The sequence below is a fragment of the Acinonyx jubatus genome, chromosome A1, assembly GCF_027475565.1.
Source record: "Acinonyx jubatus isolate Ajub_Pintada_27869175 chromosome A1, VMU_Ajub_asm_v1.0, whole genome shotgun sequence".
NCBI classification, from domain to species: Eukaryota; Metazoa; Chordata; class Mammalia; order Carnivora; family Felidae; genus Acinonyx; species Acinonyx jubatus.
Window position 1 is genome coordinate 17,933,635 of NC_069380.1, and position 18,012 is coordinate 17,951,646.

General features: G+C 42.9%; 1 long non-coding RNA gene across 2 annotated transcripts; it reads right to left on the reverse strand.

Moving 5' to 3' along the window:
* Nucleotides 1-2,794: 2,794 nt before the first annotated feature.
* Nucleotides 2,795-13,669, reverse strand: LOC113600948 (uncharacterized). Of its 2 annotated transcripts, XR_008295208.1 has the most exons (6): nt 10,982-13,669; nt 8,186-8,407; nt 7,091-7,159; nt 5,564-5,886; nt 4,453-4,744; nt 2,796-4,336 (listed from the first exon to the last, which is right to left on the reverse strand). It is a non-coding gene; the product is annotated as an uncharacterized LOC113600948 (long non-coding RNA). The 2 variants fall into 2 exon arrangements; XR_008295207.1 differs by having other exon boundaries at nt 2,795-4,744.
* Nucleotides 13,670-18,012: the final 4,343 nt, after the last annotated feature.

Here is an 18,012-nt window from a genome sequence, read left to right on the forward strand (position 1 = left end):
CAGCAGGATCTTTTTAAACACAGTGCCCAGAAATAGATAAATAGGAGAAGACACTGGCCAAGGAAGGCCATGTGAATGTGTTGATATTGAAGGAGGACGAGAACTGTAGGAAAGAAAGAATTCTTCAGATGAGCAGTAAATGAAATCGCTGTCTCATTACCTTAAGAGTATCTTTAAAAGCAGAAATATGGTAGTCAACAGCAGCAGAAAAATCATTAAGAGCTCTCTGGTTGTTAATGAAAAACGAGGCATCATTAAAAGAGAATCTCATCATTTTTTGGAGCTAGTGTTTTATCTTTATTTTTTTATTAAAAATTTTTAAAGCTTATTTACTTATTTTGAGAGAGACAGAGACAGCACGAGTGTGGGAAGGGCAGAGAGAGACAGAGAGAGAGACAGAGACAGAGAGAGAGATCCCAAGCAGGCTCTGTGCTGTCAGTGTGGAGCCCAGTGTGGGGCTTGAACCCAGGAAACTGTGAGATCATGAGCTGAGTTGAAACTAAGACGTTTAACCAAGTAAGCCACCCAGGTGCCCCTGGAGCTGATGTTTTAAAAGTAAGTCACTCTCTGCAACGTCTGTGCAAATGAATGGCACACCCACATCTACTTAAGTAAGGGACACACTGGCCTAGAAGGAATATAGAAATTCTCACCGCAAAACCCAATCTGGGATGGGAGTTCTCTGCACAATCTTCTCCACTTTTCTGTTAATCTAAAACTCATCTAAAAATAAAGTGCAATTTTAAAAAGCCTTTAGATTCCATGCATGTTAGAGGCGATTGCAATCTGGTGGAATTTGCAAGGGTAAGTATTATAGAAGTGCATGTAGAATAACACAAATGTCCTTGGGTCCTCATCTAAGCAATCCGTGGGAGCCTCATGGAGAAAATTAGGATTTTCACAACAGTTTGAAGGGACTAAGACGGTTGATGACGGGCAAAGTCATAGCCATGCGGTTTATTTTGAAGGCAAACGCACAGGTGGCGGTGAGGTGCCCGGACGGTGGGCTTCCCTAGGCATCAGGAAAAAATAACATACAGATCCAAGAAGACACTAAGCTGAGGAAGCCTGCTTCCTAAAACCCGACAGTCACATTTTGGACATTTAGCCTGGGCATCGTGAACGATCATGTTGTAATTGGTGACATAAATAAAAATCTATTTACTTTTTAACTGCGAGGGCGTAACTGGACTTACCACTTCTGATTGTTCTGAGTTTCTGAACAGTTTGACCAGTTCCAAGTTTAAAAAAAAACACTTTAGCAAGCGGTCGAAACACGGCACACTGCGTCGGTACCATTCTTGTAGAAAATCACCCCAAAGCGGAGAAAGGCATTGTGCCATCTGGCTCGGCTTGCAGCTTGTGGATCTGCACCATCCTGGAACCGATCGGCCCAACCTCACCTCCCAGGTGGACCCTCTGGCCGGCTGTCTACTGGGTACCAGCTGTAACTAACCAGTTATGACCAGCTTCTAGGAGGAAACGCCAAGGAGAGGGAACTTGGAGTCTGAGACATTACTGAGCCCCAAATTACACGCATACCGAATAGGAAAGTCTTTCTGGTCCGCGGGTTTTTGAACTTTCGTTTTTAATACGGATATTTTTGTGAATTAAACAGCATGTAGAATCCCAAATATAAAACTGAGAAGGCAGAGTTGATTGGCACGGGAATACGGGACGGGCCTAGGAGCCCAGCTGCCTCAAGTCCCGCGCCCTCTAACTTTGGGGTACTTTCTGAAACACCTGGAGCCGAAAACCCCCGATGCGTCTGACTCCCAGAGATGTGCGATGACTTGGTCCAGACACGTAGCAGCGGAACCAGGGCTGGATCCAGAACTCCTCCCCCCCCCCCCCCCCCGGGGGGTGTTTTCCCCACCACGTCGTCATTTCCCGGGCCACTTGCCCCGCAACGCTTTCCTAGAAAACCTGCACAGGGGCGCCTGGGTGGCTCAGTCGGTGAAGCGTCCCGCTCTTGGTTTCGACTCAGGCCACGATCTGGCAGGTCAGGAGTCGGAGCCTCAACCGGGTTCCACACTGACAGCACGAAGCACGTTTGCGACTCTCTCTCTCTCTCCCCCTCACTCTCTGCCCCTCCCCTGTGCGCTCTCTCTCAACATAAATAAACTTAACAAAAGTAAAAAACCCTCCACATACTTGAGCTGAAGGGTGTGTTAACCTAACCTGATTGTGGTAAACATTCCACAACACGTATGTGTATCAAATCATCGCATGGCACTCCTTATACTTACACAGTATTATACGCCGACTCTATCTCAGTAAAGCTAGAAAAAAATCAAAAAGGAAAAAGAAAGCCTTCACAGTGCCCCTTTGAGAGAAACAGATTGAGCCCCGCAGGTAGGGAGAGAGAGGAACAGGCTAGGTGTCACAGGTGGGATGGCCCTGGAGGAGACACGACACGGTACAAAAACCCCGATGGAAAAGCCACACGGTGCCTCAACACACCTGCCACTGAGCTCCTTGACAGTGAAGCCAAAACCTCTTTTCGGGCTGTGTTTTCCAGAAGACATGAAGGGCCCCCGATGAGTGGATTCCCAGCAGGCATTCCCTCCTGCTGGTATCCTTCAGTGTGGCTTGGGGCTGCTGGCCCTCCAAGGTCACAGCGAGCCCTCTGAGAGAGCCTTTGATTAATGCGGAAGGGAATTCCCACTGGCTGATTAAATATTTTTATATTTTATCATTTTCCTGCAGCTAGCAGCTTTTGGCATGCAGGGTATTTTTATGAACGATGTAAGTAAATATTATGGGGTCAGTCACGGAGATGAACTTGGGCCCACAAGCCTGCGGCTGGAAGACGTTAGCCTTCACTGAAAAAAATAAAAGTGGGAATAAAAAAGGAAAATATTGAGGATTTGAAAATACTTGCAAAGCGTTGCAACTGTGCATCCAAAATCCAAAGTTGATATAATTAGATCACTAGAAGCAAAGTGATTTTAAGTGATATGTCTGGATATCCAAGGGGTCTAATTCATTTTATTTCAAGTTTGCAGCATTTATTAGAAGAAAAGGAAGAAGCAGGGTTACACTTTCACGTTAACAACCATGAGTTTTGTTTTCCAGACAGAACTAGACCTTTCCAGACTCTTCCACAAAGCACGACACACAGATTCCTAAGATGCCAAGCCGTTACTCAGAGTTTCCCGGGGCCACAGGCCACTTTTGGTCCAAATGGCCCTTTGGAAAATACAAGAAAGAAAAAATAAAGTGTGGGCCATGGTGGTGTTATGCTCCAATGCCCTCTTGAGTGGGAAAGCCTCGATGATCTGCTTGGAGCTGATGTCACAAAAATCCTCCTTGACACAGGGTGATTCACTGCAGGAAATTTATTCCTTCCTGGGAAACCACTAAACCTCTGCCTGTTCCACAGCCACCCGCCTGGAAATCCCCGGGGAATCCACACGTAGTGTATCGGTCAGCAGCTCCGAAGCAAGACGCCTCCCCAGAGCATCTTTTCCACTTTTCTCTCTGCTCCCCTTGCCGCCGGCCCAGGTCGGGATGAACAGGAGGAGCACTGCACAAATTCATTTGATATGCACTGCGGATTTATTTTTGCGCTATCACTCTTCCTGCACCTACTGTCTCCGAGCTTTGCCGTTTGCCCCTCTGCCCCCTTCGTCGACTTATTCAAGTCCAAATCATTTCACAATCTTTCTGATTAGCGAAGGGCATTTATGCAACACACACCCCATAAATTTTCTTCTCCTTTAGGTGCTTTCAACACTGTTTCCCTCATCTTCAAATCTAAGAGCTCAGCCTAACCCCCAGGTAATTAACAAACGCTTAGTGCCCCGCATATAGCAGGAAGTCAATAAATAAGGGGCAGGAAGGTAGAAAGGACAGAGGAAAGGAAGGAAGACAGGAAGCGAGAGAGGAAAGAACGGGAGGGAGGGTGGGAGGAATCAGCTTGGAGCACAGCCCACGTTTCCTCCTGGTGATTTGGAAATACCTGGGGAGCATCCTGATTGAAGGCTGGACCCTGTGACAGCCCAGGTGAGAACCCCCCTCCGGCAAGGCAGCACCGTGGAGGCAAGATGTCAGAAAGGCGTATCTGGAAGGACAGGGCTGACCAATCAGAGGGACTGTGAACGGGGCTGACTTGCCAGGACAACGGTGCCAAGTGACAGCGCTGTTCCAGGGAGGAAGGCGCGCTGAAGCTCCCGCCAGGTGCCCCGGCTCCGGTCTCCGGGCTGCTTCCCAGGATCTCTGGAAACCCTGTTTATTAGCGCGTCCTCTCAAGTTGATCCAAACGGAGCGAAAGCTTTCTGGAATCTAGGTGCGATGGTGTCTTGCACTTCCTTTTTGCCTTCCTGGCCTGTGTCTGGAACATCAAGAAGCGATTGCACAGATCAGGAAGAACTCTGACCACACGGGTGAAGAATGCTGTCACCAGCCCGCCTTCCTCCCCGGCTGCTGGCCCTCTTCACCGACACTCACACTCGCCACGAGAGCTGGGTTCTAGGCGCCGTGAAAGAGAAGCTCATAAGGAGACTGGCTGCCTTCTAGAAGCTACCGTAGAAGGTTGTACGGTTGTTTTCCCTGATTGGAACCTGGAGTACCAGCTGACCGTCTGCATTTAGGTCATCCTGGGAGAAGGTCTGGTGGGATTTCGGGAGAGGGTCTTCTGAGACTGTGTGAGCAGGAACCTAGTAGGGGACGTACTCACTTTAGTTCCAGGAAATGAGACGCTCTTGACTTTCCATGTAAATTCTTCAATGCCAGGAAATAGCTAGGGAAGGAATGGAGAAAAAGACAGAGAGACAATGACGTTTTGGCAAATCATGTACCGTTAAGGGCAAGTTTTATTATTTAAATACGCAAAGTAGATCTTTGATGATCATTATAATATATAGTGAGATGAAATACCAAGTACCGGGCAATGTTGATCTCTTCTTCCAGTCCTTCGAGTCCTTACGAGAAATCTATAACTGGATTCTTTTTTTTTTTTTTTTTAAGTTTATTTATTTTGAGAGAGACTGAGAGCAGCGCAAGGAGGGGAGGGGCAAAGAGAGAGAAAATCCCAAGCAGGCTCTGTGCTGTCAATGCAGAGACTGACCCCCGGCTTGAACTCACGAAACCAAGAGATCAACCTGGGCCAAAACCAAGAGCCAGACATTTAGCCGACTGAGCCACCAGGCGCCCCTAAACTAGATTTGTTGACTATCTCTGTTTTACAGATGAGGAAACTGAGGCTGACAAAAGTGAAGCAAAATGCTCCTGGCCACGCAGCTGGTGGTAGAACTCGAATTTTTGAATTTGCTTCCAGTTGATGTTCTAGTCTCTTTGCACTATGGGCCACATATATACATACACAAACTGGGTAAATCCTGTTAAATAAATCCTGTTTCAAGATTACAACTACCAATTGCTTCCCTCCCTCCCACCCCCTTGGTTTAAGAGTTTTTGTACTTGCATCTGCAACGCCTACTTCTGGAGCAAGTTTGCTTACACACTACATTATGCCACTGGAGAAACTGGAACCCCTGTCCCCAACTTCCAGATTCATCCCCCCCCCAGCCCCTCCAGGCTCACAAGCACAGGCACACACCTGCTCACAGAGATTGCTCTTTCCGGTAGGTCTGGAACCCTGGACTAAAACCTCCAGTTTCTGCTGATTGAATTAATATGTGCAAGTCAAGTTCCCCTCATTATCTGCTTTTCCCCAGACATCTTGCAGGGCCTTCTGGCCCGTGGCTTCCAGTTTTATTGCCGTTTCCCTGATGGAAGAAAATCACGGAACTCTCGAGCCATCTTCCAGTCGGACTCCACTCTGCTTTTTGGCATTTGTGCAGGGCGCCTCTGCAGGGAGCGGCTGGAAGCCAGTTCAGGTTTTGTTCACCAGTTCTTTTCGACTCTACTCACTTCTGGCCTCTATGCAAACGAGACTGTGTATAAGACTCAAGCCCTGTGCCACTCCGTAGCTAACCCCAGTCCCTAGTATGTGAAAGGATCTCAAGAAAACCCATTCTATGGCACCCAGAGAAATTTCGCGGAAAGAGAGGCATATTTCTCCAAATTCTAACAGTTGTAATGTCTTAATGCAAGTAACTGGAAAACAGTTTGTGCCCATCGTGGAAGTGATGGAGAAACCAAAGGCCATCATAGCGATGGGATTATCCTGTCCTCACCCACTGTTTCCACTTTCAGAATATGTTACAACAATAATAACAATAAAGCTATTCCAAATATGCCAAATTTAAAATATCTGCACTCCCAGACTCCACTATTGTGACTGTTTCTCGCTGATATTTTATAATCTTATCACTTTTGGCCACACATCCACATACCACCCTGGGTTATTTGTGAAGATAAATCTTCTGCTGAGATCAAAATTGACAATGATTTTTTGCCGCATCTAAATTTATTTTTGCTGCCTTAAAAAAAGACTTCGAAAATATTTTCCAGGGGGTTTATTTGTTTAAAAAAGATTTGGGTAAAGAAATTACTCTGAACCAAAAAAAAAATATATATATATATAGATAGATAGATAGATAGATATAGATATAGATAGATATCTTTTGGGTTGTCAACTACTGACGACCACATATTTGGAATATCTCGAATTATCCAGGAGCTGACAATTTGGTTTTAGGATCATTTGTAACCTTGGCTGTGTTCCTACGTTTCAGCGTTTTCAGAGTTTGTCAAAAAAAAATATAACTTTAATCATTAATTTCTGGCTCCTTATCGGCATGGGTTTATTAGCTAATTGAACTTCACATTTTCCAGATTTTATGAGCTTAGTTTTCATCACCTCTGAAGTGGAAAGAATAATACCTACACTATAGAATTGCCATGAGAATTGAGTGACATAGGTAAAACAATGACTGCCCATCGCACACTAAGTGCTCACTAAAGGGAGCTTGAAAATATTATCTAAAGAGTGAAGTTTAAAATTAATCGGGTGACAGCAATTTGTGCGCATGTCGCCTGTCCCCACAGGCCTGTGTGCTCTGAGAGGATGTGCCGTGGCCTCCTCTGACCTCTGCCTCTTCCCCAGCTTTCAGCCTGGTCCTGACACACAGAACTGTCTCCCAGTGAACAATGGTAGCATGAAAATCATTTGAACATCCACCTGCCATGATCTCCATCGCACAGATAAGTAGTTGCTCATCGTTGTCTATCTTTAGAATTGATTTCTTTTCTGTAAACACAAATAAAAAGTTTTTTTTTTGTAGGTGCTTTTTTATTTATTTATTTTATTTTTCAATATATGAAATTTATTGTCAAATTGGTTTCCATACAACACCCAGTGCTCATCCCAAAAGGTGCCCTCCTCAATACCCATCACCCACCCTCCCCTCCCTCCAACCCCCCCATCAACCCTCAGTTTGTTCTCAGTTTTTAAGAGTCTCTTATGCTTAACACAAATAAAAATTTTAACTCCAATTGTAAAGATCCTGTTTTTGTTTTCCTCTTCTATTTAAGAAACTGAAGCTGAAATTCTAATGTGAATTCAGTAAATGGGTGTTAAATAAGCTCACGCCTTAAAAAAGTCAGCAGATAAATGATGTCATCGGCTTTTCCGAGGAGAGGTAAAATTGAGACAACTTGGGAGAACAGCAGGAATTTGTTATTTGCTTTGGGGCTTGTCTCAGAAACAATGAGCTCCAGTCTGGACGGCTGAAGTACAGCTAAGAAAAGATTTGACCTCACGTGTGAACGTGTTGACCGCTCTACAGGGAGGAGGCCAAGGCCATCAGGCCACCTGCTTGAAAGAGTCAGTGACAAGCACACTGGGCTGGCACATGTTGCTTTTGCTCCATAAGGAATGTATTTCCCAATTTTTCATCTAATAAGCTTTTTCCACGCTTTAAAGATACATAAATAAATGTATGGGCAAATGCTACAAACTAATTTTTGTAGCATTATCTGGTGCTATTGCAATATTCTAAATGTATTTGGCTCAGACTCGAATTCTGTGTGTATGTTTGTGTGTTTAAAGAAAAACTCAATTTATAGGACCGTATCAACATTAGACAGACAGATATTTCCAACACCCCATATATGCTATGAACAGTGCAAAACAGGCTAATGGTTTGGCACAAAAGGGTAAGAGGAAAAATGCTAAGGCTCTAGAATGGAAGACTGGGGCCAGCTTGTGCAGTGCTGTGCTTCTGAATTTAGAATATATTTTATCTTCCAGGACAAGGCGGGGCAATACATTTACCTTAGACATGAAAAGCAGCCTAAGTATTGGCTACCTGGAGAGCCACGCTGGAAAGTTTCCCCTGCTGAAAGCAGCTTTATTGAACAAGTGTGCCCTGCAAGCCAGGAGTGGGAGCGGCCGCCCACATGCTGAGCATTTGTCATTCTTTGTCCCGTGGTCCAAGACCCACTGGAGCCTTCTGGCAGAGAAAATGGCTTCACTGGGTCTGTGCTTAAGAAAGGCCTGTCAACAGTGAGGAGAATGAGTCAGAGAAGAAGCAATCAATGTAATTGATCTTGCCTCGTACGTAGCTCTTTTCTAGACACAGGAGACAATCGATATCTCCCTTCGCACTTGCAGCTCGGCACTTGTCAGTTTGGGGGAAGGTGGGGCGATCTGGCTCCTGGGACAGGATTCCGTGACAGCAGATGGCTTCGCCCACCCGCAAAGGAGGGCGGTCTTCTTTTAGGGCCCTTGCCTGGTAGAAATGGGACCATAAGTTTGTCTTCACATCTCAGATTACAGGACCAAGGCTGTGTGTTTAATAAGACACATTTTCTGAACCCCAAGCTGAGTATCGTTCTCCTGAATATTACACATTTGTTCAGGAAAGTGAATTCTTATCTTTTGACCCAAAGTACCTTCCAGAATCTGCTGGTATCTGAGCACATTTCTCCAAAATCAGAAGCATTTCTCTAAAAGAGAAATAGCAGCCAATGGTGCAGTGTGTCCCTTGGAGTTCCAGCAGGAAACAGATGGCACTCCCAAACTGAGTAAGTGAGGAATGTTCATAAAAGAATAAGTTACAAAGGTGTGGAACGATCTAGGGACACACACAAGGGATGGTGAAGGACCTTGGGACTACGAGAGCAGAAGGTGATGGCGACTGGTAAGCACTTCATCACGCCCAGGTCTGAAGAGAAATGTGCCAGTTACAGATCTCAGGGTTGGTTTTTATTAGGAGAGGGTCACTGGAAGAGAGCTGTGACACTGGATGGAAAGATGTGGCCAAATTGTGTCCACTGCAGAAAGGGAATTAAATGCATCGCCTCCTTTTCCTCCCACTGGGGCTGGGAGCTCATTGATACGGTTTGTGCAGATCAGCCTGCCGGACACAGACTAGGACAGGGAAAGGTGGGGGTGTATCGGGAGGGCAGAGAGAAAATAACCTTCTCAGTGCAGTTTTGGCATGCAGTAAATCAGCAGAAAATTATAGTGATGAGACATCAGGGAGATGTTGGACTCCGAAGCTCCAACCTCATAGTCTTCCATACAATCATGGGAGAAAAAACACTCAAAAAACCCTTGCCCAAATGGCAACAGCCTTAGATTCAAGTGGTGGCAAATTCAGGTCCCAGTTCTACTCTTTAAATCAGAGGGAGAGAGCAGACCTTATCTGCAAATTACTGTGTACATCTGTTCTAACCCGGCTGGGGATTCCTGAAGGACTGACTTGCTCTCTCTTTCTCGTCTAACTCAGAACACAGGCCAGAAGAGCTGCAGGCTTTGCTCATAAAAGCAACCAGGGAAAACATATCTGTACACACCTGACGTAACAGATTCCCAATGGAGACATACAAGAGACCATCTAAGGCCTGGAGGACAGAGTGGGGTAAGACTCTCTGGGAAACCAAGAGATTCAAAAGCAGTTATTTCTATAAGGGAATCTAGAAAGCCCCATGCCTACCCAGGTAAGACGTATGCTCACAAAAGTCTGAGAAGACTTTGAACTTTCACGTAAGCTGAACCCTAGGTTCAGAGCAAGACTAACCGAGGGAACGGTAACCCTGCATAGAGCCCATCTGCCAAGGCCGTGAGAGGGGAATGTCCCCTCAACCCCCCACCCCCCACAGGTACTTCTATCTCTACCTCTATTTCTATCTCCATCTCTATCTCTATCTTTATCTCTATCTCTCTCTTTCTCTATCATCTCTCTATCTCTATCTCGGTGTTTTTGTCTCTTTCAGCTCTTGGTATTCAAGAAAATCTCTATCAAACTGTGTTAGCTCAACACAAACTAAAGTAACAGAGACTTCAATGAACACATACGGCAAGGAATAGACTTTGCAAAAATAGTCTGGAAAAGTCACAAAACAAATGTGGCGATCGCAGTTTCTAATAATCAAAAAAAGCAAGCTCCGGGGAAGGGGAGAAATCTGATTTCCAGAATCACCATGTTATAATAACGTAACACCCAATTTTCAATGAAGACGACAACAACAAACCCAGGAAAATACGGCTTATTGAAGGGACAAATTCCTTTAATTTAACAGAATCTGTTCCCAAGAAAGCTGACAATGGACTTACTAAACAACGACTAAAACAACTTATTTATTTATTTATTTATTTAGAGAAGAGCATGTGTGAGCAGGAGGGACCCTGCTGTCAGTGCAGAGTCCGACAGGGGGCTCGATCCCATGAACAATGATGAGATCATGACCTGAGCCTATATCAAGAGTCAGATGCTTAATCGACTGAGCTACCCAAGTGCCCCCTAAGACAACTTTTTTAAATATGCTCAAAAAGCTAGGGGAAAACATAGACAAAGAACTAAAGGAAATCAGGAACATAATATATTAAAATGATGAGAATATCAACAAAGATATAAGACTTATAAAAGGGAAATAAACAGAAATTCTAAAGTGAAAAAGTGCAATAACTGAAATGTAAATTCCACCAGTGGGTTGCAACAGCAGAGATGGGCAGGCAAGAGAAAAAAAAAACACAACAGAATTTGAAAATAGGACATCTGAAATTCTCAAGTCTGGGGTGCAGAAGAAAAAGATAAAGAAAGTGAACTGAATCTAAGGAACTTACGGGATGCCATCAAGAAGACCAATATCGGTGGGGCGCCTGGGTGGCTCAGTCAGTTGAGCGGCCGACTTCAGCTCAGGTCATGATCTCGCGGTCCGTGAGTTCGAGCCCCGCGTCAGGCTCTGTGCTGACAGCTCAGAGCCTGGAGCCTGTTTCAGATTCTGTGTCTCTCTCTCTCTGACCCTCCCCCGTTCATGCTCTGTCTCTGTCTCAAAAATAAATAAACATTAAAAAATTAAAAAAAAAAAAAAAAGAAGACCAATATTGGCAATGTCTCTAGGATATGGTGGGTTCAGCTCCAGACCACAGCAATAAAATGGATATCCCAATAAACCAAGTCAAATGAATGTTTTTGGTTTCCCAATGTATATAGGGGTTACGTTTACACTGCACTGTAGCGTATTAAGGATGCAATAGCACTATGTCTACAAAAAACAATATACATACCTAAGTTAAAAAATACTTTATTTATGGGGCACCTGGGTAACACACTTGGTTAAGCATCTGACTCTTGATCTCGGCTCAGGTCACGATCTTGCAGTTCATGAGTTCAAGCCCTGCATCGGGTTCTGCGGCTGACAGTGTGGAGACTGCTTGGAATTCTGTCTCTCCTTCCTTCTGACCCTCCCCTGCATGTGCTCTCTCTCTCTTTCTCTCAATAAATAAATAAATAAATAAATAGAATTTAAAGATTAATTAAAAAATACTTTATTTCTAAAAATAAACCATCACTTGAGTGAGTGATATTTTAGCAAGTAGTAATATTTTTGCTGATAAGGGGTCTTACCTTGATGTTCATGGCTGCTGGCTGACCAGGGTGGTGGTTGCTGAAGGTCAGAATGGCTGTGAAAACTTCTTAAAATCAAGCAACAATGAAGTTGGCCATTAATTGACTCTTCATGAATGATTTCTCTGTAGCACGCAATGTTGTTTAATAGCATTTTGCTCACATCAGAACTTTTTTCAAAATTGGAGTCATTCCCCTCAAATCCTGCCACTGCTTTGCCAAATAAATTGGTGTAAAATTCTAAAGCTTTTGTTGTCATTTTAACAGTCTTCACGGCATCTCACCAGGAATAGATTCCATCCCAAGAAACCATTTTCTTTGAGCGGCCATGAGAAGCACCCCCTCTTTTGCTAAAGTTTTATTATGAGATTGCAGCAATGCAGTCACATCTTCAGGTTCTACTTCTAATTCTAGTTCTCTTGCTGTTTCTACCTTATCTGTAGTCAGAACACACACGTGTGGTGTGGCACGTCAAAACTCACAAATAGTAACGTCACAGATTACTGATTGCAGATCATCATAACAAATATAATAATGAAAAAGTTTGAATTACCAAAAGTGTGAGAATCGTCAAAATGTGACAGAGACACGAGGTGTGTAAATACTATTAGGAAAATGGTGCCCATAGACTTGCTCAATGCAGGGTTGCCACAAACCTTTGATTTATAAAAAGTGCAGTATCTGCGAAGCAAAATAAAGTGAAGTGCAATAAACAAGCAAAAAGAATATGTCTGTATATAAATTATGGGAATCCCAGAAGAGAAAGAAAGTAGCAGAGACTTATTTGAGGAAATAATGGCTGAAAACATCCTGAATTTCATGAAATACATGAATATACAAATCCAAGAAGCTCAACGTACTTTAGGATAACCAAAAGAGATTCACATCAAGTCACATAATCAAACTGTCAAAAGCCAAAGTCAAAGGGAATCTTGAAATCAACAAGAGTGAAGCAACTCATCATAGACAAATGATCCTTAATAGATTATTCTCCAGTTTCTCAGCAGCACTCTTGCAGACCAGAAAGCAGTGGGATGATATATTTAATACACGCTGGGGAAAAAACAAACCAAAAACAAAACAAAACAAAACTTAAAATGAGAATTCTCTATCCAGAAACTATCCTTCAAAAGTGATAGAGAAATTAAGACTTTCCAGAAAAACAAAAGCTGAGAGAGTTCATTACTACAAAACTTGTTCTACAGAGAATGTTAAAGGAAGTCCTTCTTGGAAGATTATTTTTTGCAAATGCTACCAAGCAATGAATTCAATTCTAAGACTGTCAGGTCCAATATGTTAAAGGCTCAGTCCTGCAAAACTGCCCCCCTTTTGACAGCCCCTACTTCAGCTGTCATTCCAAGTCCAGGTTGTCACCTATGCTTCTGATGGACTGGCTAGAGATCAGATGTTCCCATGATCCCCTCCTTGGGTTTCATTAAGTTGTTACTGTGGCTAAAAGAACTTAGAGACACATTTTACTTTCTAGGTTACTGGTTTATTATAAAAAGATAAAACTCAAGAACAGCCAGATGGAAGATGCATAGGACCCATTCCATCCTCTCTAGACACCTCCACAACGTCACTAACCCAGAAGTTCTCTGAATCCATCCTTTGGGTTTTTATGGAGGCTTCATTTACATAGGCATGATTGACGAAATCATTGGACATTCATTCAACCTCCAGCCCATTTCCCTTTCCTGAAATCAAAGGGTGAGACTGAAAAATTTTTAATCCTCTATAATTTTGGATTTAACTCTACTTTGAATTTAACTCTACTTCAGGGTGTGTGAGACAAATGCATAGAACATAATTATAAGTCTATGTAAACGGGTATATAATGTGTAAAGATGTAATTTGTGACATCAATAACACAAGAGTGATGGAACTATTATATGAGAAGGGTTTTTTATGCAACTGAAATTAAGTTTGTATCAATTTAAATTAGATTGTTATAACTTTAAAAGATTATATGTAATCACCATGGTAACAATAAAGAAAACATCTATAGAATATACATGGAAGGAAATGAAAAGGGAATCAAAACATATCACTACAAAAAGTAAACACAAAAAGAGGCAGTAATGGAGGAAATAAGGGACAGAAAATGATATAAGACATACAGAAAACAACAAAGTGGCAAAAGAAGGTCCTTCCTTAGCAATGATTACTTCAAACGCAAATGGACTAAACACTCCAATCAAAAGGCATTGGTTGGCAGGATAGATTTTTAAAAACTGAACAATATGCTGTGGACATGAGACTTACTTTAGCTCTAAATTCAGATTTAGGTTGGAAGTTAAATGACGCAAAAGATATTACATGCAATTAATAACCAAAAGAGAGCTGGGGTGGCTATCCTAATATTAAACCAGACAGACTTTGAGTAAAAAAATATTACAAGAGACAAGGGTATATATCGATGAAAGAGTCACTTCACCAAGAAGAGATCAAAATTATAAAAATATATGATATACATATTATCAGAGCTCTAAAATATATCAAGCAACATTAGCAGAATTTAAAGGAGAACAGCTCTAAGATAATAGTAGGAGACTTTCAAAGATGACCAGAACAACCAGCCAGAAAAATCAAAAAGGCAACTGTGGACTTGAACAGCACAACAGACCGACTGGATCTATCAGACATATACAAAACACTCTACCCAACAACAGCAGAATACACAGTTTTCTCAATCGGACGTGAAACACTCCCCAGAGTAGACTGTATGTTAGACCACAAAACAAATCGTAAATGCATTGTAGAAGATTGAAATCATATGAAGTTTCTTTTCTGATCACAATGGAATGAAACCAGAAATCAGTAACAGAAGGAAAACTGGAAAACCCACAAATATGTGGAAATTAAACAGCATACTCTTAAGTAACCAATGAATCAAAGAAGAAATCACGGGGAGATTAGAAAATACCTTGAGACAAATAGAAAGGAAACTAAAAACACAGCACACAAAAACTGATGGGATACAGACAAGCAGTGCTAAGAGGGACATTTGTAGCTTAAATGCCTGCATTTAAAAAAGAGAAACATCTCAGATCAGTAACCTAGACTTACTCTTTATGGAACTAGAAAAAGAAAGCAAACTAAACCCAAAGCTAACAAAAGGAGGGAAGGAAGCAAAATTGAAGCAGAGCAAAATAGAGAATAGAAAAACAATATAGAAAAAAACAGTAAAACCGAAATTGGTTCTTTGCAACAATCAACAACATTGACAAACCTGTAGCTAGATAAGTGAAGGAAAAAGAGCAAAGACTCCGATAACTAAAAGCAGACATCAAAGAGAATGTTATGAACATCTGTATGCCAACAAACTGGATAAACTGAACAAAATGGACAAATTCCTAGAAATGCACATCTACCCAAACTGAATCTACCAAATTGAAAATATGAATAGATTTACAACTCGTAAGGAGACTAATCAATATTCAAAGCCTTCCAACAAAGAGAAGTCATGGGCTAGATGCTTTCACGGAAGAAGTCTGCCAACATTAAAAATAAATAAATAAATAACACGAATTTTCAACTCTTCCCCAAAATTGAAGGCGATACCATTTCCTAATTCATGCTATAAAGCCATCATTACCCTGATAGCAGACCCAGCAAAGAGGTTACAAGAAAAGAAACCATAGAATCAATATCCTTTTATGAAGATGGATGCAAAAATATTCAACAAAATACTAGGAAACTGAACTCAACAGTAGTATATTAAAAGACTATACGCCATGGCCAAGTGGGTTTTACTCCTGGAACGCAAGGATGATTCTACGTACAAGAATGAATCACTGTAGGACACCGCATCAACAAAATGAAGGAAAAACTGCCCACACGATCATCTCAACTGAGACAGAAAAAGCACTTGACAAAGTAACAATGGCGGCTCGCTTTCTTTGGGATGTGCTATGTGCGAAGCTCTACATTAGGCATTTAATAATGTTTTGAATCCCCAAGGCAACACCCTAACATATGTAATATGATATTATTGCATCCCTCTTACATAGAAAGAAACTGAGGTTTGTTCTTCAAAAACTGAAGTAATTTGTCAAAATCATATATTTACAGTAAGGAGTAGAGTCAGTATGTATGTTCTAGCTTCTCATGTTACAAAGCCTAAAGCATTTCTACTGTGGTTTGTGGTTTTTGCTTCTGCATCTAAGGAGGATCAAAATGAAGGTACCAAGAGCTGATTTGCAAAAGTCATTACCCAGCTGATGGGCTTAGTAAAATGGCCTTTGGGCTCTTCATGACTGTCCCCATCCCCACTGGTAACAAAGTGTGACGATTTTGATCGCGTGTTAACATTCGTTGCCGAAACAGGGGCCCGGCCCAGTTCACTCCAAGACTGATTTCGGACGGCTGGATGTTGTCGCTTCCCTTTCCTAGTCTGTCCAGGGCTAGAATGGTTCATATGGGACCGGCCGCCTCATAATGGAACAGCATCACAGTGGCTATAGAAGCAACAGAAAACAAAAAGGAAGTTCGCAAATTGAGAAAGCTGGGATCAATTTGGTCTTGACTCAGAGTCATACTCTGTCTCTCTAAAACATTGGTGCCAACTCACTGAACTTGAGTTATAAATAAAAGTCAGAATTAGAGTTCCCAGTTTTTTTTTAATGAGTTTTAATAGGTATATTGTTTAATTTCCCAGCAAATTGATGAAATGCAGACTTGCTAAATTGTAAAAATGCCTGCGACATTTGTTTACTTGGACTGTTACAAGAAAAGAGCTCTTTTGAGATTTACCCCTTTTGTAGCAAAACTGAAAAATACGCTTCTGCAGACTTCAGACTTTGTGCATCTTAAACTTTGACAATCACTTTCCAACCTGTTACCTTTTAGCGCCACAGTGGCTGGGGAGGCAGTGTACCTGTTGGGCCAGGAGACCCTCCTTGTAAAAAAAAAAAAAAAAAAAAAAAAAAAAAAAAAATTTAATGTTTATTTATTTTTGAGAGAGGGAAAGACAGAGTGCAAGCTGGGCAAGCTGGGCAGGGGCAGAGAGAGAAAGGGAGACACAGAATCCGAAGCAGGCTCCAGGCTCCAGGCTCCGAGCTGTCTGCACAGAGCCCGATGCAGGGCTTGAACTCACGAACTTTGAGATCATGACCTGAGCTGAAGTCGGACACTCAACCGACTGAGCCACCCAGGTGCCCCGGGAGTCCCCCCTCTGTAAGTGACATTTCCAGACTGGGAAGTGGAAGAGAGTAGAAGAGCGGAAGGATCCGATTTTTGTGACAGTCGGAGGTGAAGGGGCATTCGCTTAGCCCGGCAGCCTGGGTTTTCCTCAGACTTCGAGATTGGAGACGTCTGGGGAGCAGATGCTAGCGTGTGAACTAGTTTTTACTTAGGTTCCATTTACTGCCCTCTGCCCTCTGCCCTCTGAGAGTTTGACGACGTCCCTTCTCTGCCACTGGTGACATGCATAGAGATCGTAAGAGTGACAGTAACAGGAGAAGCACTCAGTGTTGTTCAAGCGATTAAAGCACTTCAATGCTCTGCTTGATGCTGATGCTGGCTGCTGTCTAGAAGCAGGTTAAGTATTATACCAGTTCCCTAATTCCAACTTATCTTACGTGAGCCCGGCCTAGTAAAGATAAAGCCTACCTCCCAGAAGAAAATGGAAGCTTTAAAAAAGGTGGGAGGGGGAAACTAAAGAAAAAGACAACGTTCGTTTATATTTCACGCCAGGTCAGGTGACTTCTGCTATCTTCTCTAGGTTGAATACTTTAACCACGGGAAATAGAGCTGCCTGCATTAAGCAAGAATTTTCCTATCACTGAGAAAATCTGCTTATTAAGTTTGCCAGAAGCTGTCCTGTCTCCCAGCCAAAATGACAGCCCAGTGAATCCTAGGCCACTGGGTGTGGGCGGCTTATCGGGTTCTCATCTCTGAAGGTCGAGGGTGCAAGTAGGTCACGGGCAAAGGCATTGGTGACCTCTTTTCAGCCCTGCCTCCAGGTTGAGGTAGTTCAGGTTCTTAAGATAACTTCTGAGGGCGGGGGGTGGGGGGTGGGGTGGGACGGGAAGGTAAGGGGAGGCAGCGGGTTAGCAGGGAGCCCCCAAAGCCAGGTATCCCTGATCACCAGCAACAAGGGCTCGTGCTAATTAGAACCCCGTGTTATGATCCCTTCCCTACCAAAATATTTACTAAGCCTTTAAACCAAAGGCTGGCAAATCCCCAAAGATCAATTCTGCCCTCTGGGATTTTTTCAAACTACGTCCCACCCTTGTGAGTGGTC